The sequence below is a fragment of the Pelobates fuscus genome, chromosome 4 (genome assembly GCF_036172605.1).
Source record: "Pelobates fuscus isolate aPelFus1 chromosome 4, aPelFus1.pri, whole genome shotgun sequence".
Classification (NCBI taxonomy): Eukaryota; Metazoa; Chordata; class Amphibia; order Anura; family Pelobatidae; genus Pelobates; species Pelobates fuscus.
The window spans coordinates 156386695-156401688 of NC_086320.1; the positions used below are offsets into that span (position 1 = coordinate 156386695).

The window sequence follows — 14994 nt, forward strand, 5'->3', positions numbered from 1 at the left end:
GCCTTCCTCACATATGTAACGCAAAAAAAACAGTCTGAAGCGCTTCCAATTTTGCAACAAACTAGGCAAAAAGTCCCTTTTGACCCCAAAATAGCAGTCAGATGTCTCATTGGATCAAGCAGTTATTACCCCACTAATTAGATTATTAAAATCATTACATAGATATCTTACATAGATAAGTTCTTATACCTCCCCTTTCCCTCCTAGTGGTCCTTACCCCCCCTCCCTCCCCTAGTGGTCCTTACCCCCCTCTCCCTCCCTCCCCTAGAGGTCCTTATCCCCCCTCCCTCCCCTAGTGGTCCTTACCCTCCCCTCCCCTAGTGGTCCCTACCCCCCCTCGTGGTACTTACCCCCCCCCCCCAGTGGTCCTTACCCACCCCCAGTGGTCCTTATCCCCCCCAGTGGTTCTGATACCCCCCCTTTCCCTCCTAGTGGTCCTTATCCCCCCCTCTCCCTCCCCTAGTGGTCCTTATCCCCCCCTCCCCTAGTGGTCCTTACCCTCCCCTCCCCAGTGGTCCTTATCCCCCCTAGTGGTTCTTATACCTCCCCTTTCCCTCCTAGTGGTCCTTATCCCCCCTCCCTCCCCTAGTGGTCCTTATCCCCCCCTCCCTCCCTCCCCTAGTGGTCCTTACCCTCCCCTCCCCTAGTGGTCCCTACCCCCTAGTGGTCCTTATCCCCCCTCCCTCCCCTAGTGGTCCTTATCCCCCCCTCTCCCTCACTCCCCTAGTGGTCCTTATCCCCCCTCCCTCCCTCCCTCCCTCCCCTAGTGGTCCTTATCCCCCCCTCCCTCCCATAGTGGTCCTTATCCCCCCCTCTCTCCCTCCCCTAGTGGTCCTTACCCTCCCATCCTGCCCATGTAGCGTGGCCGGGCGGCGCGGAACGCGGGACAGGAACCTCTGTTTCCTGTACCCGGCCGCCAGCGGAATGACAGGAAGTGCTCACTCAGTGAGCACTTCCTGTCATTCCGCCGGTGGCCGGGTACAGGAAACAGAGGTTCCTGTTCCGCGTTCCGCGCCGCCCGGCCACGCTACATGGAGAGACTGGCAGGAGGGAGCGCTCTGCGCTTCCCTCCTGCCGGTCACTCAAACCTGGCCGCCCTCCATGCAGCAGTGCTGCGCCGCCTGAGGCTTGTAAAAGCGCTCAGGCGGCACAGCATGAGGAGCCACACCGGGCACAGGGATCCGGCGCCCCCTGCTAAGTTGCGCCCTAGGCGGCTGCCTAGGTCGCCTTACAGGTAGTGCCGGCCCTGGATCAGAGTGCGGAAAAGGTTACTCTAACCAAAAACAGTGTTTTTATTGCATAACTCTTGCTGAAAAAGAAAGGAAGGAAAGAAGGGAAAAGAAGGACAAACTTACCTGCGACACCACCCCAAAGCCACCTTCTCCCTGCAGCCTGATCCTCCTCTGGTGACATCATGAGCCCTCCCAACAAGGGATATCCCAGAGGAGGACTGAACAGAGGATTTAGGCAGCACGTATAAAGGGGCCTGCTGCCATTAGTCTTCTGTCGACAGCATGCTCTGCATGATGATGACAGAAGGCCAACATTCATAGACTTAACTTTTGCTCCAGGGTGTCTTATGACGCTGTCGGAGTTACACCTCCAACAAAGTGCTTTAATTTTGAATTTATTTCTTAAATGCTGCACATACAGACTGCAAGCACCATGGCCACATCAAATCACTGAAGTGGTCATGGTGCTTGGAGTAAACCTTTAAGTCTCTAGAGATGGCAGCATGGTGCAGACTGGCATTTCTGGGATACAGATACAGAGGGGGAGAATTAGTTCTTCAAATTGTTACTTTGCAATTTGTAGGCCTGCAGCTGCTATTGGATGTGTATAATGCCAATGTGCATGTGCTTTTGGGCAAACCCTCAAGCCTTATAATAAGGGCTGGCCAATGCTCTCATAAACGCAGAAATACCATTGAATAACCTCCTACAACCACTTGCAAATTCAATGATGCACTTAATTGTTCCTTATGGGTATTTTCCATGTTGTCTTCATGAGCTGGACATCAGAGAAAAAGGTTTTGATAGAACCACAAGACTCTGGACCTTGGAAAAGTTACAATTGTGTTTCGTACTTGTGCATGATCTACTCTTCTCAATAATTACGGTTGAAGTATTACTATAGACAGAACTGTAACCAATTTAGAAATCATGTTCAATAGTGTGCAAAGGGTGAGCTTGATGTGCCCTGGCACACCCTAATGCAGTGCTAAATTCCCCTCCCTGTGTTACATGGACAGTACAGTCACCAAAACAACTTTAGCTTAATAAAGCAGTTTTGGTGTATAGATCACGCCTCTGAAGTTTCACTACTTAATTAACTGCCATTTAGAAGTTAAATCTCTTTTGTTTCTGTTTATGCAGCCCTAACCATAACATTCCTGGCTGTGACTTATACTGCCTGCATGAAAACAAAATGGTTTCGTTTTTTAATCAGATGTAACTAACTTTATAAGTGTTTATCTCTTGTTCTGTAAATTGAGCTTTAATTACATACAGGAGGCACCTGCAGGGTCAGACAAGCTTTTAAAACGGAGGCGATAAGGAATTCTAAATTAAACAGAATTTGCAATAAAGGAAGTGTAAACATTAGATGACTCTTTAGAGGAAGTGTTGGAAGGCTGTGTAAGTCACATGCAAGGAGGTGGGCCTGGGGCTTCATAAGCAAAGTGATTTAATTCTTAAATGGCAGTGAATTAAGCAGTAAGACTGCAGGGGAATGACTTATACACCAAAACTGCTTCATTAAGCTAAAGTTGTTTTGGTGACTATAATGTCCCTTTAAGGTCTATATGGGCGTGACATATATTTATTTTTTTCAAGGGCCACTAAAGTCACCCAGGCCACTTCATCTTAATTACAAATTTAAAAAACACTGTAGTTTTTTAGAAATGGGTTGCTTTTGCAGCAATGACAAGAGGTGCTTTATGGTCAAACTGGGCCATGTAGTGCTGAAGCCCCCATAGGAAAGCATTAATTCAATGCTTTCCTATGGTGAAGCTTGATTGTGGGCTTGAAACTCGGCATGCATACGCATCAGGTCCCCAATGCTCTATGACAGGGGTAGGCAACCTACGACACTAGTGTCATGCACGGCACTCGAGGTGTCTTTGCACGGCACTCAAGGCTGCTAGAGTCAAACAGGCTCTGGCCTATCAGGAGTCCCAGTAAAACTTCAGATATCTGCTAATCCGAAAAGGTGGTGAAGGACAATCCTCAATTTATGCATTGCAGCACGTAGAGGTAGTGATCTCAGATCACTTCCTCCCAGCACTTGTGAATAGGAAGCCACACTGTAGTAGAGCAGCTCGCAGTTGCTGTTGCAGCTCCTGTCCTTGACATGTACCTGGCCGGACTAGTCCCCACTGGAACCCAGGTGTCGAGACCAATCTCACCACATTGCATTGGAGGAGCCTGGTTGTCCGCCTGCTGCCTTTGGACTATGGACCAGACTTTAAAAGACTTATTTTCCCTGCAGAAAGGCTTATTCGTGCCTTTTCTGCCGGGGTGTTCGGTAGATTTTATCTACCGAACAAACTAACGATTGCACGACCACCTGGGAGCTGGAGTGTGCCGCCAATTGACCACCCTGAAGCTGCGGTTAACCGCAGCTTAATTGACGAAGGCAGGGTGGTCTTTGTTCGTCGACCGAACACGTGGCGGCGGCCATTTTACAAGTCCCGTACGGCCAGCGGTGTTCGGCACCTAAACTATGGAACTATAAACGGACATGTAATTGCACGAACACCGCTGAGCCGTCCGTCTCTACTTTAGGTCCGCCACTGTGTTGAGGTGGAGCCCGTGATTGCATGCCTAGGAAGGGGGGACAAAGTCCAGGGGGCCCTAAGCAGATGCTTTGCCCAGGGTCAAATCATTATTAAAGACAGCCCTGCATATATACGCACAAATACAACGATAAAAAGCAATTACAGTACAAATAACACAAGCAGAATACGGCAGCACACACACCTGGATTTATAAAAAAAATAGGACCAGCACGCTACGGGACATCACAATCCTATATCGGCACAGTGCTGCTAAAAGGTTGCCTACCCCTGCTCTATGACATCACGTTAGGTGGTAGGTTAAGGATCCCGCAGAGCTGGAAAAAGGTACATAAATTGTATATGTTCTTAATTTTTATTTGAAAAGGAGGACCCAATTATAGGGACTGGGATATTAAAGTGTTAGGAATACGGGTTTGTATTCCTGACGCTTTAGCTTTCCTTTAAAGGAAATTTTAAAAATCACACGTATCTCTGTAAACTGGTAGTTATCAATGGAGTAAAAAAAAACACCACGCCAAACAAAAAAAATTTGCATTTTGTACGTTGTCTTAAATTGTGATTTTTTTTTAAAGTTAGCTTTAGATTGTTTTTCTTTGGGTGCACACTAATGCATGCACACCTCTGCTTATCATTATTCAGGTACAAGTAAACACAAAAATTCACTGACATTGAACTATAGTTTTATATTCTGTATAAATCTCTGCTTCACAAAACATGTTTGGACCATCTCTTAAACAATACAAATGGACTAATGACATCCTATCACTAAAAATAGGCCATGGTAATAACAGCAGTAATTCCTGAAGCACCCTATGATTTCTTATTTTAAACGGAAGATCCAATAAAGGGGTAACAAGGGCTGGTTTGAAAATAAATTAACAGGCCATGCACTTGCAGACCAGAAGGAGAGAGGGAGGGAGGCAGGGAGTGGGTAGGTGGGTGGGGGCTGATGTGAGATCATGCAGTAATCTGTTAAACCCTATAATATTCTAATGAGAAGGGTGATCTGAAGGGTTCTGTCAGTAGAACATGGGAGATCCCAATGTAACAATTAAGATGTCGTCGTCCTGACCCATGGACAAACAAGAATCATCCCCCCCATCACCCAGTCTTCTCTGCTCTGAATATAACACTAACCAGCCCCCAAATCCCATCCCCTCCCAAATTCTATCCCACAAACACCATGCTTAGAAGAGGCTGATGTTACCTGCTTCCTGATGCTGTGGGTGACAGGGATCCACTGAAACTCAGTATTAAAAAAAGCAAGAGGAAACGACTGATGCACAACAAATGGAGAGAAGGAGAAAAAGGCAGAACAATACAAAAAAAAAGCTGCTGTTCAATTCCTATGTGTCAGTCATGAAGAAGAGAGGTGGCTCTGGTTTCCGGGATCTCCAAATAAAGAGAAGTCTTCTGAGGGTTGGAAAGAGAGGGTAGATGGCAGAAGGGGTGGGGAGATGGAGAAGGGGTATAGAAAGATGGACAGTGGCAGCTTGTTGGAGCAGAATGTCTGGCTGCTGCCCTGTGTGTGCACTGCTGCTGTCTCTGCTCTCAGTGTAGCAGTGAGAAGCTGCAGGCAGATGGTGAAGCAAGCAGAGAGGCTGGGCAGCCAGATATGCCTGCAAGGAGGGCAGTGTTGTGACAGCTAAGAAGGCCCTAAACAGGGGAGATTTTGTAAGGAAAATTATTGCAGGAAGGTCAAAATGTATATGATTTGCTCTATTTATTAGCACAGGCTCAGTGCACAATCTGTGATCAGACTAACTCCCCCCCCCCTTACTCTCTGATATGAAAGGAACTGAATGTTAAGGGCAATGCTGTATAGCTAAATCCTGATAGCCAGATTTTTTCTCTTCTCCCTCACCCCCCCCCCCCCCAATATTTTTTTATTTATTTTTTGTAGGCTAGGAACAGTGGAAATATTTTCACCAACCAAATTCCTTGCTTTCTATTTCTTTGTGTATCTATCATCCTTTTTTATTCTTTTCTTACAATCTTTCAATCTTTTTTTTTTTTTTAATAGCAATACAGTTCAGAGTACAATAAAAGAACAGTCTAAACATATACTTATATATATATATTAAAATAGAAGTGATCATTTTTCTTTTCAGAACAAAAAGAATATTAAAAAAAAAATTAAATTTTTAAATTCTAGCTCTAGATATTCATGCCTGACGACTGACCCTATTTTGACAGGACAGTCCCTATTTTAGGGTTCTGTCCTGCCATCCCCATTTTTTTTTTTTTAATTCTTTATTTACATATTTGAGATGCCATGACGGGTGCTTGCTCAGTCGAGTGTTGTAATTATAAAGCTAGGCTAGTTGATTTTAGTGCTGCTGTGTGTGGCCTAGCGTGGAGGGAGGCCTATAGCATTTGTGGCTAACCAATACCCCGCCGTGGCTGTACATAGTCCCGGTCCGTGGAGTGTCCAGTCAGGCTAGAGAGCCGCGAGGCTTTGTCTGTCCCTGAGCTCAGGTAAGTGATCGCTCGTGGTGTAGCGTGAGTCTTTCCCTGGGATAGCGATCTTCCTCCGTGTTGCTTTTCCGTTCGACATGTATGATCCCTCCGAGGGTGTAGGTCGTGCCTTTGGCAGTAGGTCGCATCAGGTGCGTGTCGGCAGTGTCCAGCAGACCTCTTCGCTTTCAGCATCATGGTGGCGGAACGCCTAGCAGTACGCTTAGCAGGTTGTAGCCTGGCGTGTCTCCCCAGGTGAGTCGGCTTTGTTGCGGCTGTTGCTTTGGATTTCCTCCGGCTTTCACAACGTGGGGTTGTTGCATCAGGACGGCCGACCTTCTGCCACCTTTTGCATACAACACAAACGGCAGGAGACTACATGTCCCAGCATGCCACGGAAAGATACGATGACGTCACTTCCGGGCGACGTGCGCGACCAGGAAGTAGGAAGCGAAATCACACCAGGACTAAATTTCATCAATCAGGAACACCTATATAAGCGGATTTTACCCAAACTTGATACTTCTGAAGAAGCCCTAGACTGGGCGAAACGCGTTAAGTAGTTGATTTTATATCAATTTGTTCTATTATAGACATATTTTATATTTAAATAAAGTTATAGTTTTTACTATTTTATTTGCTGTTCCTGATTTTCCTGAATCCTGATATATATCCGTTGGTGGGGATTATACCACCGTATGCTGTACATACTAGAGCAAGATATTTGCTCTGAAATCTGTAAGTAGGATACTTTTCCTTCTTTCTTTTACCAACACTGTTTGCAATACATACTATACTATTGGATCCTATCTCTATTTTTTTCCATATACTACTGTGGAGGATTGGACCTCGCACTGCACCATCACTTGACATCCTGAGACGGGGATTGTACCGTCTAGGCGCTATAGGGCAGAGTTCTGAGTAGCTCTGCAAAGTGTGAGTTAGTCTTTTATAAGTTTTAACTACTCTTACTTGCCTGATATACTGCACTATTATTGTTTTGTATTTTTTATTGAAGGTTCCATACATCCATTATTATAGGACATTTGTATGTATACATCTTTATTATTACTTGTACTGTTTGGGCGCGGTTTACCACTTTTTTCCTTGTTTGTTTCACTATTCTGAGTAGGCGTTGGGAATTCCTGCTCGGTTCACTGCTGCCCACCTTATGTTTATTTAGTGAGCGCCTATTCCTCTTGTTTTTACCGACCTTCTGCCACCGCCTAGTAGGAGCCAGAGCTCGTGCGTTCGCCGAGAAGAATGAGACCCCTGTGGTGTGTGGTCGCTGAGTGGGGGTTACCCTCCCTTGGGCACCCGGACTATTAGGTGTAGTCTTGTTTCGTAGCTTTTCATCAGGAGTGGAGCCGTCAGCCACAGGGGGTGAGAAGCATTGCTTGTCGGTGCCCATTTGTCTCTCCTCTAGCCGGCGCCAGAATTCCGTAAAGATTGCATCCAGCCTTGTGAGAGTGGATTCCCCAAGGCCTTGTGCCATGGCTTGAGGATTTGCGCCCGCCATCTTAGTTCCCGCCGATTCAGCCAGCAGGATCGTGTGCTGGGTCGCAGGGCTTGTGAGTAGGGTGTGAGTGATGGGGCCGGGAAAACCCCCACCGGCTAGGGGGGGGAACGGGAGCCCTTGCTGTGTCCACTTCTGTCAGCGGGATATCCAGCAGGAAGATCGGCCGCTTCTTCCAGCACCCACAGGTAGGCCGCAAGTGTGTATCTGGTCCAGGCTGCTCATTGTGCTTCTGAAAATCTGCAGGGTGGTGTAGAGATGAAGTTAGCTTTTTGCCAGCCTTTAAATGGCTTGGTTTTGTGGGGCAAAGAGTCAGATTTAAGGCACTTCAGGAGTTTTTCACACAGAGCACACTCTGCACAGAGCTGCAAGAGTGATAACAAAGTCTGCATCACTTAGAGCTTCCCTTGCCCCTCCTGCAGGGCATTTCCTGTGTAAGAGGCTGTTACTGGGCAGATGGGAAATTATTCCACTTCCTGTCCAGCCTCACACACAGACACTGGAGGAGCTGGGAAAGCAATGAGCTTAACACGCTCTATAACTGTTCCTGCGGCTCTGCTATTAAAGAACCACTATAGTGCCAGGAAAACAAACTCGTTTTCGTGGCACTATATAGTCCTTAGGTCCCCGCCCCCCTTCAGCCACTTACCTTTATCCAGCCAGCCTCTGGTGACCTCACCTCCCCCTCCAACGACAGCTCCCGAGTGGAGCCAAATGTGCATGCGCATTCAAACCACCCATAGGAAAGTAGTACTCAGTGCTTTCCTATGGACGTTCTGCGTGGTCAATGCGATTTTCGCACTGAGCGTCGCAGAAGAGCCTCTAGCGGCTGTCAGGAAGACAGCCACTAGAGCAGGCATAGGCAACCTTTGGCACTCCAGATGTTTTGAACTACACCTCCTATGATGCTTTGTCAGCATTAAGGATGTAAGAGCATTATGGGGGATGTAGTCCACAACATCTGGAGTGCCGAAGGTTGCCTATCCCTGCACTATAGGCTGGATTAACCCTGCAATGTAAACATAGCAGTTTCTAACTTTACAGCTGCAGGGTTAAAACCTGGGGACCTGGCACCCAGACCACTTCATTGAGCTGAAGTGGTCTGGGTGACTATAGTGGTCAAGGCTGACTGGACACTGAACAAGGTTCCTGGTACTTCTCTCCCCACCAGCCTATTTAAGCTCAAAAAGAAACATTATAAGTGCTGAAATAGGCTTCGGTAGGCAGGAGCCTACTCTGCCTAATGCAAAATGCGACTTGGACATGCTTGCACCATGAACAGGCACTAGGACTGTGCAGAGAGCACTGCAGCAGAATGTATGTTTGGGTCAGCCAGGTAAGCTGTCAGTAAGCCTGATGATAAGTCAATGAAACTGATGACTTTTGTACAATCAAATGCTTCTTACAGAGACACACTGAATACATATGGCAAATGCACAGATATCTCCGCAATCCACCAGTGCTATGGCACTAAATCCAATACTTCCCGAGAGAATACCAAAAGGGTCTTACATCAGCGTACAGTACATGCTGATGCCGGACATCAAATGGCATCGTAATGGATTTTAGACAGGGCAAACAGTGGCCTTGATTAAATAAGGTTTCCAAATGATTCAATACTGTTAGAAAAATACATTGAAATTATTTATTTACAGAAGTCACCATTAAAGTCTATGGGGAATTTTTGTAGTTAAATTATTTGGAGAGTTTTTGTAACAGTATTGAATCATTTGGAAAGCTTATTAAATCAAGGCCATTGTTTCATATATCTTCCTGTTTTCTATATGCCAACTGCCTGGTGCAAATGACAGAGTTTATAACAATGATTGACAGAGAGCTAAGATCAAGGTGCCCAGTTGCAGAATAAGGAGGTATGGATTAATGCATTTACAGGGTTACTCCAGGTACCATTACAACTTCAGTCATTTGAAGTGGTGGTCATTGTGCTTGGAGTATGTATGTGCAGCGTTTTAACTGGATGTCATAAACTCATTCATTGCAGGAGATCCAGGAAATAAGTCAAACCATTGTAAAAAGGTTTGCCGCATTTCCAGTAACAGAATGCGCCTGGGTTCCCCTACCATCATAAACATTAAATTAAAGGCTAAATTAAGTGGTCTGGGTACCAGGTCCCCCTAGATTTAACCCTGCAGCTAAAATATGTTTACATTGCAGGGTTAATCCAGCCTCTAGTGGCTGTCTCCCTGACAGCCAATAGAGACCGCTTCCGCGATTCTCAGTGTGAAAATTGCATTGAACTCACGCAGCGTGAGTTGCAATCCCCATAGGAAAATCGTATTGAACACGCAGAACGTCCATAGGAAAACATTGAGTAATACTTTCCTATGCGCGGTTTGAATGTGTGCGGCTCTGACTGCGCATGCACATTCGGCTCCACTCGGGAGCTGACGTCGGCAGGGGTAGGAGAGGTCACCAGGGCTGAGGGAGCCCGGCGCTGGATAAAGGCAAATGGCTGAAGGGGTTTTAACCCCTTCAGCCCAGCAGGAGGGGGCCACAAGGGAGGAGGGGGGGACACCTAATAACCCTATAGTGCCAGGAAAACAGGTTTGTTTTCCTGCCACTATACTACTCCTAAAATTAGTAAAAAATGGGTCGCAAGAGAATACTGAGAACGGGCAGCAACTGAAATAGCCTGCCCTTCGGTCGGTCACCGCTCAGTTCTCAGGCTGTTTTTTGCTCATCTTGTGCCATTACAGAGAGAACTTCTCTGAAACATATCAGACTGGTCCCACCCATACGGGCAGTCCAGATCCGAAATGCCAGCAAGTTCCCTTTGCACGAGAGACACAGCAACCCCAGACGATCGTTTCAGCCTTATAAGGCATCATCAGTGAGGCATAGCTGATATCTCCCTAGGCACCGTGAGCAAGGGGTCCACGTCTGGATTATCCCTTAAACTTGTGGAGAGTAAAAAATGGGTCGCAAGAGAATACTGAGAACGGGCAGCAACTGAAATAGCCTGCCCTTCGGTCGGTCACCGCTCAGTTCTCAAGCTGTTTTTTGCTCATCTTGTGCCATTACAGAGAGAACTTCTCTGAAACATATCAGACTGGTCCCACCCATACGGGCAGTCCAGATCCGAAATGCCAGCAAGTTCCCTCTGCACGAGAGACACAGCAACCCCAGACGATCGTTTCAGCCTTATAAGGCATCATCAGTGAGGCATAGCTGATATCTCCCTAGGCACCGTGAGCAAGGGGTCCACGTCTGGACAGTTCTCAAGCTGTTTTTTGCTCATCTTGTGCCATTACAGAGAGAACTTCTCTGAAACATATCAGACTGGTCCCACCCATACAAGCAGTCCCCTTGCTCACGGTGCCTAGGGAGATATCAGCTATGCCTCACTGATGATGCCAGATATGCCTGCAAGGAGGGCAGTGTTGTGACAGCTAAGAAGGCCCTAAACAGGGGAGATTTTGTAAGGAAAATTATTGCAGGAAGGTCAAAATGTATATGATTTGCTCTATTTATTAGCACAGGCTCAGTGCACAATCTGTGATCAGACTAACTCCCCCCCCCCTTACTCTCTGATATGAAAGGAACTGAATGTTAAGGGCAATGCTGTATAGCTAAATCCTGATAGCCAGATTTTTTCTCTTCTCCCTCACCCCCCCCCCCCCCCCAATATTTTTTTATTTATTTTTTGTAGGCTAGGAACAGTGGAAATATTTTCACCAACCAAATTCCTTGCTTTCTATTTCTTTGTGTATCTATCATCCTTTTTTATTCTTTTCTTACAATCTTTCAATCTTTTTTTTTTTTTTAATAGCAATACAGTTCAGAGTACAATAAAAGAACAGTCTAAACATATACTTATATATATATATTAAAATAGAAGTGATCATTTTTCTTTTCAGAACAAAAAGAATATTAAAAAAAAAATTAAATTTTTAAATTCTAGCTCTAGATATTCATGCCTGACGACTGACCCTATTTTGACAGGACAGTCCCTATTTTAGGGTTCTGTCCTGCCATCCCCATTTTTTTTTTTTTAATTCTTTATTTACATATTTGAGATGCCATGACGGGTGCTTGCTCAGTCGAGTGTTGTAATTATAAAGCTAGGCTAGTTGATTTTAGTGCTGCTGTGTGTGGCCTAGCGTGGAGGGAGGCCTATAGCATTTGTGGCTAACCAATACCCCGCCGTGGCTGTACATAGTCCCGGTCCGTGGAGTGTCCAGTCAGGCTAGAGAGCCGCGAGGCTTTGTCTGTCCCTGAGCTCAGGTAAGTGATCGCTCGTGGTGTAGCGTGAGTCTTTCCCTGGGATAGCGATCTTCCTCCGTGTTGCTTTTCCGTTCGACATGTATGATCCCTCCGAGGGTGTAGGTCGTGCCTTTGGCAGTAGGTCGCATCAGGTGCGTGTCGGCAGTGTCCAGCAGACCTCTTCGCTTTCAGCATCATGGTGGCGGAACGCCTAGCAGTACGCTTAGCAGGTTGTAGCCTGGCGTGTCTCCCCAGGTGAGTCGGCTTTGTTGCGGCTGTTGCTTTGGATTTCCTCCGGCTTTCACAACGTGGGGTTGTTGCATCAGGACGGCCGACCTTCTGCCACCTTTTGCATACAACACAAACGGCAGGAGACTACATGTCCCAGCATGCCACGGAAAGATACGATGACGTCACTTCCGGGCGACGTGCGCGACCAGGAAGTAGGAAGCGAAATCACACCAGGACTAAATTTCATCAATCAGGAACACCTATATAAGCGGATTTTACCCAAACTTGATACTTCTGAAGAAGCCCTAGACTGGGCGAAACGCGTTAAGTAGTTGATTTTATATCAATTTGTTCTATTATAGACATATTTTATATTTAAATAAAGTTATAGTTTTTACTATTTTATTTGCTGTTCCTGATTTTCCTGAATCCTGATATATATCCGTTGGTGGGGATTATACCACCGTATGCTGTACATACTAGAGCAAGATATTTGCTCTGAAATCTGTAAGTAGGATACTTTTCCTTCTTTCTTTTACCAACACTGTTTGCAATACATACTATACTATTGGATCCTATCTCTATTTTTTTCCATATACTACTGTGGAGGATTGGACCTCGCACTGCACCATCACTTGACATCCTGAGACGGGGATTGTACCGTCTAGGCGCTATAGGGCAGAGTTCTGAGTAGCTCTGCAAAGTGTGAGTTAGTCTTTTATAAGTTTTAACTACTCTTACTTGCCTGATATACTGCACTATTATTGTTTTGTATTTTTTATTGAAGGTTCCATACATCCATTATTATAGGACATTTGTATGTATACATCTTTATTATTACTTGTACTGTTTGGGCGCGGTTTACCACTTTTTTCCTTGTTTGTTTCACTATTCTGAGTAGGCGTTGGGAATTCCTGCTCGGTTCACTGCTGCCCACCTTATGTTTATTTAGTGAGCGCCTATTCCTCTTGTTTTTACCGACCTTCTGCCACCGCCTAGTAGGAGCCAGAGCTCGTGCGTTCGCCGAGAAGAATGAGACCCCTGTGGTGTGTGGTCGCTGAGTGGGGGTTACCCTCCCTTGGGCACCCGGACTATTAGGTGTAGTCTTGTTTCGTAGCTTTTCATCAGGAGTGGAGCCGTCAGCCACAGGGGGTGAGAAGCATTGCTTGTCGGTGCCCATTTGTCTCTCCTCTAGCCGGCGCCAGAATTCCGTAAAGATTGCATCCAGCCTTGTGAGAGTGGATTCCCCAAGGCCTTGTGCCATGGCTTGAGGATTTGCGCCCGCCATCTTAGTTCCCGCCGATTCAGCCAGCAGGATCGTGTGCTGGGTCGCAGGGCTTGTGAGTAGGGTGTGAGTGATGGGGCCGGGAAAACCCCCACCGGCTAGGGGGGGGAACGGGAGCCCTTGCTGTGTCCACTTCTGTCAGCGGGATATCCAGCAGGAAGATCGGCCGCTTCTTCCAGCACCCACAGGTAGGCCGCAAGTGTGTATCTGGTCCAGGCTGCTCATTGTGCTTCTGAAAATCTGCAGGGTGGTGTAGAGATGAAGTTAGCTTTTTGCCAGCCTTTAAATGGCTTGGTTTTGTGGGGCAAAGAGTCAGATTTAAGGCACTTCAGGAGTTTTTCACACAGAGCACACTCTGCACAGAGCTGCAAGAGTGATAACAAAGTCTGCATCACTTAGAGCTTCCCTTGCCCCTCCTGCAGGGCATTTCCTGTGTAAGAGGCTGTTACTGGGCAGATGGGAAATTATTCCACTTCCTGTCCAGCCTCACACACAGACACTGGAGGAGCTGGGAAAGCAATGAGCTTAACACGCTCTATAACTGTTCCTGCGGCTCTGCTATTAAAGAACCACTATAGTGCCAGGAAAACAAACTCGTTTTCGTGGCACTATATAGTCCTTAGGTCCCCGCCCCCCTTCAGCCACTTACCTTTATCCAGCCAGCCTCTGGTGACCTCACCTCCCCCTCCAACGACAGCTCCCGAGTGGAGCCAAATGTGCATGCGCATTCAAACCACCCATAGGAAAGTAGTACTCAGTGCTTTCCTATGGACGTTCTGCGTGGTCAATGCGATTTTCGCACTGAGCGTCGCAGAAGAGCCTCTAGCGGCTGTCAGGAAGACAGCCACTAGAGCAGGCATAGGCAACCTTTGGCACTCCAGATGTTTTGAACTACACCTCCTATGATGCTTTGTCAGCATTAAGGATGTAAGAGCATTATGGGGGATGTAGTCCACAACATCTGGAGTGCCGAAGGTTGCCTATCCCTGCACTATAGGCTGGATTAACCCTGCAATGTAAACATAGCAGTTTCTAACTTTACAGCTGCAGGGTTAAAACCTGGGGACCTGGCACCCAGACCACTTCATTGAGCTGAAGTGGTCTGGGTGACTATAGTGGTCAAGGCTGACTGGACACTGAACAAGGTTCCTGGTACTTCTCTCCCCACCAGCCTATTTAAGCTCAAAAAGAAACATTATAAGTGCTGAAATAGGCTTCGGTAGGCAGGAGCCTACTCTGCCTAATGCAAAATGCGACTTGGACATGCTTGCACCATGAACAGGCACTAGGACTGTGCAGAGAGCACTGCAGCAGAATGTATGTTTGGGTCAGCCAGGTAAGCTGTCAGTAAGCCTGATGATAAGTCAATGAAACTGATGACTTTTGTACAATCAAATGCTTCTTACAGAGACACACTGAATACATATGGCAAATGCACAGATATCTCCGCAATCCACCAGTGCTATGGCACTAAATCCAATA

General features: G+C 46.6%; 1 protein-coding gene across 2 annotated transcripts in view; it reads right to left on the reverse strand.

The window, feature by feature from the left end:
* The window catches only part of CAP2 (cyclase associated actin cytoskeleton regulatory protein 2), a 186982-nt gene extending 181499 nt beyond the window's left edge, over positions 1 to 5483 (reverse strand). For both annotated transcript variants that reach the window (XM_063451696.1, XM_063451695.1), the window contains exon 1: positions 5007 to 5483. The gene's annotated coding sequence lies outside the window, so the exon portion shown is untranslated. The remainder of the gene's footprint in view (positions 1 to 5006) is intronic.
* Between the last annotated feature and the right edge of the window lie 9511 nt (positions 5484 to 14994).